This window comes from Engraulis encrasicolus, chromosome 9 (assembly GCF_034702125.1).
Source record: "Engraulis encrasicolus isolate BLACKSEA-1 chromosome 9, IST_EnEncr_1.0, whole genome shotgun sequence".
In the NCBI taxonomy this organism is placed as follows: Eukaryota; Metazoa; Chordata; class Actinopteri; order Clupeiformes; family Engraulidae; genus Engraulis; species Engraulis encrasicolus.
In genome coordinates this window covers 5,160,671-5,168,170 of record NC_085865.1, presented here as the reverse complement: position 1 = coordinate 5,168,170, position 7,500 = coordinate 5,160,671, and the positions used below count along the sequence as shown (strand labels likewise).

Sequence of the window (7,500 nt, the reverse complement as noted above, 5' to 3'; positions counted from 1 at the left end):
TCATACTGAGAGACATGAGACCAGTCAGGTGGAGAGGAGACTAGAGAGGAGAGAGAGAGGAGGGAGAGAGAGAGAGAGAGAGAGAGAGAGAGAGAGAGAGAGATGGGAGACAGAGAAAGAGAGAGAGACAGAGATAGATACGGTGGGGGAGAGAGCGAGAGGAGGTAGAGAGAGAGAGAGAGAGAGAGAGAGAGAGAGAGAGAGAGAGAGAGAGAGAGAGAGAGAGAGAGAGAGAGAGAGAGAGAGAGAGAGAGAGAGAAAGAGGGGGTGAGTGTGAGAGAGAGACATGGGGAAAGAGAGAGAGAGAGAGTGTGTGTGAGAGAGAGAGAGAGAGAGAGAGAGAGAGAGAGAGAGAGAGAGAGAGAGAGAGAGAGAGAGAGAGATGTTGGGAGCATACAGAGTGTCGTGCTGTTCTCGTCTGGGGAGGAGAGGTAGCTTGAGAGAGAGGGGGCATATGGAGTGTTGTCTGGACAGGAGAAATAGATTGTGAGAGAGAGAGAGATAGAGAGAGAGAGGGAGAGAGAGAGAGAGAGAGAGAGAGAGAGAGAGAGAGAGAGAGAGAGAGAGAGAGAGAGAAGACGGATAAAGGAGAGTGTAGCGTAGCAGTAGACTCATAAAAGGCTTCACGGGATCATTAAAACCTGACCCCCTTCCTACACAGTTCCCTGATATTGCATGAGCGGAGCAGATATAGACATGTAGAAGGCTTAAGGTGCACGGCATATGAGCTCAGTCAGGTTTGACGAGGAGAATGGAGAGGAAGGGGAAAAGAAAAGAAAAGAAGGATAAAGCGAAAGGAGAGTGTGTTGGTACGCTTGTAGAAGACTTCACAGGATCATTAGAACCTGACTCCTTCCTACGTATATTGCACTGACAAAGCCCAATGTCATATTGAAGTGTATTTGGTATAACCACATAGGAGTCTAATAATGTGTTTGACTTTGAAGTGTCAGACTCACATACTGTAACCCTCTTTTTTTTTCATGGAAATTTGTATTACTTTTTTTCACAATTATATAACACAGAGATATACATATACCTTCACATACACGAGACAAAAGGAAGGGGGGGGGGGTCGGGGGGGGGCTGCAGTGTTCAGAGTTTAAGTCAGATTTGTGTTCTCATAAAGTCCAAGGGTCCTTGTGTGCCACTAGGCCTCTCTGTTGGCTTCAGAGATAGGGCAGCCTGTTCCATGGCAAGGGTATCCATAAATTCATTTTGCCATCGGTCCATACTGAAGCAGCTGTTCTTGGCGTACTTTCCAGTTCATGAGGATTGTCCACTTTGCCACCAGAAATGCTAGACAGAGTACATGTTGTATTTTCCTTGCTTGCACTCCCTCTATTTCATTCCCAATCAAGCATGCAATTGGGCAAGGGGTAATACATATATTAAATACAGAATTCAACTTGTTAATGATGTCCTGCCTCACATACTGTACCACTCTTGATATATTAAGGCAGGGTTTCCCAAACTGGGGTGCGTGCACCCCTGGGGGTGCATGGCTTGCCACAAGGGGATGCGGGAGCTGAATGGAGCAATGGTGGATATGTGTGTTTTTTTATACAGCATTACTGAAAATTAAGTAGTTTTTAATTGCATGGTGAATTGTATGCTTGAGGAAACATCAAATATATTGGGAATGGGGATTCCCTAAATGACTCTGCATAATGTGCAATGATTTGTGAAGTGAAGCCATATTTGAGTGGCCATAAGTACGCCAAAACATTCGCTTAGGGGGTGCGTGAACCACATTGAAATGTACCAGGGGGTACGCAAGGAAAAAAGTTTGGGAACCACTTAAGGGGTGTAATAGTATAACGGATATGTCCATGCACTATAGTAGTGGTTCTTAACCTTTTTGTCCCTAACGCACCCCCTTACCTGTTCCCAAGACAAGCCGCGCACCCCCATCCCAAACGACTACATGTGTATAAGCTCTAAAAAATGATTTAAGTAATTTATTACAATGATTCTTGCTTTAGACATTAATCAATACTTTCATGACTTCATGGAGACCGAAACATGTTTTAATTTCGTCTTGATTTTGCCTAATTATAATGTTTTGAAGCAGAATTTTGGTCACAACCTCAACACAAACAAAAGTCCGCGCACCCCTCTCACCCCTGAGCAAGACACTTAACCCCACATTGCTGCAGGGACCAATACCCTGTATCTAAATAACTTGAAATCGCTTTGGATACGAGAATAATAATAATGTAATGTAATAGATTGTATATGTGACGCAGTCAAATGTTGCAGTGTTGTATGTGGTGAATTGAATTTAGTTGTTGGCAACTAACTTTTCATCTCTTCCACTGACGTACTTCAGTGCTACTTCTGATGGGAGCTGAAGAAGTCGCTAAGCCACAGGTTTTCAGCTGATTCTGGCCCAGGGACCACCATTCAGAGTGAATAATAATGCGTGGCCCTGTTGTGTTTGCCTGTATATATTCATAGTAGTTAAACTATATAGTAAGTCATGGCAATACTGATGACATAGGGAGCATCTGAAACCTGCGTTAGGTATGCACTGCCTACTCACCAATAGCTACAATTTGGCACCCTGGTCTACCAGTGGGCATTGGACCAGATTGCAGAGATGTCAAAATTAAAAGTAAAAGTAAAAAAATACTCTTGAGAAATTGAGACATTCATCCATAGACAGGGGTAACCAATGCAACAGTCAAGTGTTCTAAAGCTTTGACCCTGTGAAGTTCCAAAGGGCATTATCGGGGCATGAGGACTTTACAGTAGCCTATAAGAAAAATAATTTAAGAAAAAAAAAATATTGGCTACAGTGCAGGGATGACGTGGTGCCGTCTTACAATACACTATAGCAGCCCTGTCTGCCCCAAGATAATAAAAGCTGTCATTAACAAGGTCCACAGACCTACGTTGATTGCAAAGCAAAAAAACTTTTTCTGACTGACTGAACGAGTGAGATACTGGCCTGTAGAGTCTCTTCATGGGGCTTGAGAAGGTGTTTTGAACACAGTTGGATTTGTTTCTTCTGTACCCTGATTGATACATGAAACAGAAAAGGGTCACATTGTCTGTCTTTCAGCATATTGCTATGAGCAGGGCCGGATTATTGCACAGGCTAAATATGGCTGCAGCCTTGGGGCCCCCACCTGCCAGGGGGGATCCTGATTGACCAAAAGTGGAAAAAATGCAGAATTGTGAGAAGATGTAATACTGAAGAAAAAAAAATCTTCTGTTGTGTTGAGTGCAGTTTTGAATCTATTTAATACCCATCTCCACAGTTGTAAGACATGCTATGGTAAGTTGTTGCGTAATTTGCTTTCCGGGGGGCTCAAAAGCAACCTGTTGCCTTGGGGCCCCAGGCCATCTTAATCCAGCCCTTGCTATGATAATCAACATCTTACACTGTGATATATGAGGCTGTGATGTGCAAGGCCTACAAGTCATGTCCTTCATGTTCATTCTCAGGTTGTTTTTCATCCCTATAGGTGTCTCTGTTAGAACAGAACGAAAGTCACCAGGAAGTTGTGAAGGTCATATAAGACAACTTTCTCAGGCTGTCCCACTTTTTGTGCGTTCTGTGCTTGCCCTGTGACCGGTTTTGATCATTGATGGGGACACCCTCCCTTGCCTTGGGCAGACAGCGGACAAGGTGTGTGTGTGTGTGTGTGTGTGTGTGTGTGTGTGTGTGTGTGTGTGTGTGTGTGTGTGTGTGTGTGTGTGTGTGTGTGGTTGTGTGTGTATGTGTGTGTGGTCTCACTGTGGCCGAAGGCTTGAGGATGCTGGGGTCTGCATCAGAACAAAAGCCTTGAGGATGCTCTGGCCTGCATCAGGACCACGGTAATTGGTCTGAGGGTCCACAGTGGAGCAGGAGGGCAGGTGGTCCTAAGGTGATCAAGGGGTTTAGCAAGACACAGAAGACCAATTCTGGAGCTTGATATCAGAGGCAATTGTGCAGTGTTAATTTAACACCCAGAGAGTCACATGTAACACTCATGGTGTCGGTACGACTCTCTTATGTGTTACTTTTACACTGTGAAATATAGCGGTACACACAGTACATGCTAACACACACTCAAAGGGTTCTGTTCACAGATGCATGTTCTCAAAGGCTCAATATTTCATAGATAGTGTATTATGTACCGATGTATATAGTCAAAGGTTCTGCTTTGATTTGAACGTTGTGAGTGAAAAGCAACACAGCATGTTGACCTTGTGTACTTTTGAAGTAGTTTGCTATTTGCTTTATGAAAAGACTTGGTCACTGATCAGGGCCGGATTAAGAAGACCTGGGGCCCCTAGGCTACAAGTTGCTGTGGGGCCCCCACGGAAGGCAAATTTCATAACAAAATTACATAGACAGCGTCACAATTCCAAACTTAGAGGAGTACTAAAAAGATTGAAAACTCTACTTGACACGGCAGACGAAATTATCAATTCTGGATCCTGCTACATTTCTTTAATTATATTCCCCTTTGTACAACTGGGGGCCCCTGTCCGGTGGGGGGGGCCCTAGGCTGCAGCCATACCTAGCCTGTGCATTAATCCGGCCCTGCTGTACATAGTGTAGTCCACACACAGTATGTTCTGTACATCTTTTCACAAAGAGCGTCTGTCTTGCTTTTTTTCTTACAAATCTAAATTTGTACTGATCTCAATGAGAAAAAAAAGGTTTATGTATTATATTCTCAATGAGAAATCATGTATTAAACATTGTACTATAAGTTTGGTGTTTTATAAAGACAAGAGTAGGTGTAGGCCTACATGACAAAGATCTGAATCAAGATGGAGCAAGGAAAGGAAATCAAGGGAGTGGAATCATGTGGTTTTTAGAAAGTGTTGCTACAGTATTGATAGCCATTTTGTGCTTTTCCCACAAGACAGGCATACAACTATATATTTTTTCATATATTTGAGTAGTCATCAATAACAAAGTAAGTTGAATAGAGTGATTATCAGGGAAAAGCAATATAGGCCTACTTATATAGGCTACTAGCAATAAGCAATATACTAGTAGCAATAAAAAATATATAGGTACTAGCAATATGATCTCTTGTTTTAAGGCCTTGTCTGAAGGCAGCATATTTCCATATAAATGAAATATTGAGATGTATGGAACTGTCTTTTATAGGGGAATATGACTGCTGTTGTTAGTGTGTTGAGATGTTGTATGTTTTGCACTCTCAGTCATCCGTGTGTCCGTCTCACATGAACAACTTCATGCAAAAGGAGTTAAATAAGGATCGCTTCACTTGATTTGTAAATGAAGGCAGCGACTTGTTTTCCTGTTGTATGTAGTTTGATGTTTGGGTTACACTGTACTTGACACTGGCTTCATGCGTATGACATAACAGTTTCATAATAGTGTCACGACCAGGGCTTTGAACCGATATTTTTTTCCAGTCGGTTTGTTCCGAGCAGAAATGGAATAATAACGTTTCCGGTTATGAGTTCCACCAATAAATTGATGTTCCCGAACCGGTTAGAACAACAACAAAAAACTGTTCCCGGAACGGGTAATTTCGTTCCTGTCAGCTGATTACTTCCCATATCTCATGTTAATTAACCAAGAAAGTTGGAAGTGCAAATGGGTCAGCATACAATCCAAACTGTTTATTCAAGCAGATGAAAAGAATATCCTCCAGAATTTTGTCATTCATGGATGACCTAGGCGGAGAAGGAATAAACCTCAAATATGAAAATGTGCGCTCAACGCTGATTTGGGTCATGGGGAGCGCTATGACGGAAATAACGAGTTTGTGCATATCTGCATTTGAAGAGGCAATGGATGCCCATTAACAAAGAACATTCTTGTGCGCTTTAAACGCGCTTCTCTGCAATATGTCTAACAACGATGCAATGGGAACTCGGCCCTTTTGTATGACAGTGGTTTCTCTTATTTCGGATGTGGAGTGGAGGTGTAATCCACTGCTCTCTCTCCATTCAGTCAGCAAATGTCTGATGTCACACAGGAACGTGAACCTCAGCCTTCATGGCAAGGTGCGCAGGAAAATAATCACTTTTTTTTTAGTCTGAGGAACGAAATAAAACCAGTATTAACCGGTTACCATTATTTTTCAATAAGTGTTCCTGTTCCAGAACATAAAAAATAATAACGTTTCCGGTTTCTTTTCTGTTCCCTGTAAAATACAAAAAGCTCCCGGTTTTCGTTTTCGTTCCTTGAACCGGTTCAAAGCCCTGCTGTGATGTCAATGTCATGAACGTTTTATGGTCATGAAAAGTTGACTGTAAGGGCTGTCTAACCAACCGAATGTCACTTAATGACAAAGTAATAAAATGTTCTGACACATTCATGACTGCATCAGGATACTGTTATGACAGTTATGTCATACATATGATGCCAGCATCAAGTAAAATGTTACCGATTCTTGTAACAGTGGGATGGTTACCTGCGATGTGAAGAGAGAGAGAGGGAGTGTTACTCAGTACAGATGAACCACGCAGCTGCTGCCAGAGGATTTTCCAAGAAGAAACACAATGTGCCTTTGTTCTAATTTCCGTTATTTCCCCCCACCCCTGATGGGATTTCGCATTAAACACTTTGCAAATAAATCGCATAAATATTTGAAACTCATTAATTTTGAATCCGATGATAATTGGTTGAAGGGGATTACAATGCTGTTTTGCATTAAAGTCTTTCAATAATTTCATGGGATTATTCAGATTTGAATCTGTAATGAATTCATGATTAAGTTATGATTTTATTGTATGCGAGCAGATATTTCTCAAAAGCAATTTCGCCAGAGGCTTGCTTGTAATTGCCTTACGTGTTGACGACAACGCTAATAAACGATACTTCCCCAACAAAGTTCCATTATAGTGTCAGATATTTTAAAAGTGGTCGTACTTAAGTCTGCCGATTGACCCCTGAAGACGTGCCCCTCATAATAGGGTTGTTATTGTCAGAATAGTAATGACCAAGCTGTAATATTTTAATAAAGAGCATCTGTAATGTCACATTAATGTTGTAATGTTGCTGTTATTTTTTGTTGGCAAATGGTGAATGTTCCACAAGGGAATGGCGTGAACTGGAATGCTATACAGCCAAAGATAGTGGTCTTATCATATGCTAGAGGCAATCTGTGTTGAACGAATGAAAGGCTTTCCCTCCTTTATACACTTTATCTGTGAGTCTTACAGATATGAAACCCTCTGGTGTACATTTGCAAAGAAATGGTCCATCTGCCTATGGATTAATAATGTATGGGTTTAATATATGTGAAGGAACCAGTGTCACCAATGGGTAGTATTTTGCAGCTTAGTAATGCTAATGTTTTTTTTTCATATGGGATGGATACTCCATAAAAATAATGATAATAATAATAATAATAATAATAATAATAATAATAATAATAATAATAATAATAATAATATTAATATTAATTATGATAATAATACAAAAAAAGAGCAGCTCATGTTATACCACATAAAACATAATATGGATACCAATGTCTGGCTTTGAGAAACATTGAAACTACAGCAATGGCTTTTTTC

At 41.2% G+C, this 7,500-nt stretch overlaps 1 protein-coding gene across 1 annotated transcript in view; it reads left to right on the top strand.

The window, feature by feature from the left end:
- LOC134456086 (cadherin-7-like) overlaps positions 1-7,500 on the top strand; it is a 187,338-nt gene that overhangs the window by 88,572 nt on the left and 91,266 nt on the right. The gene's annotated exons all lie outside the window — the stretch shown is intronic.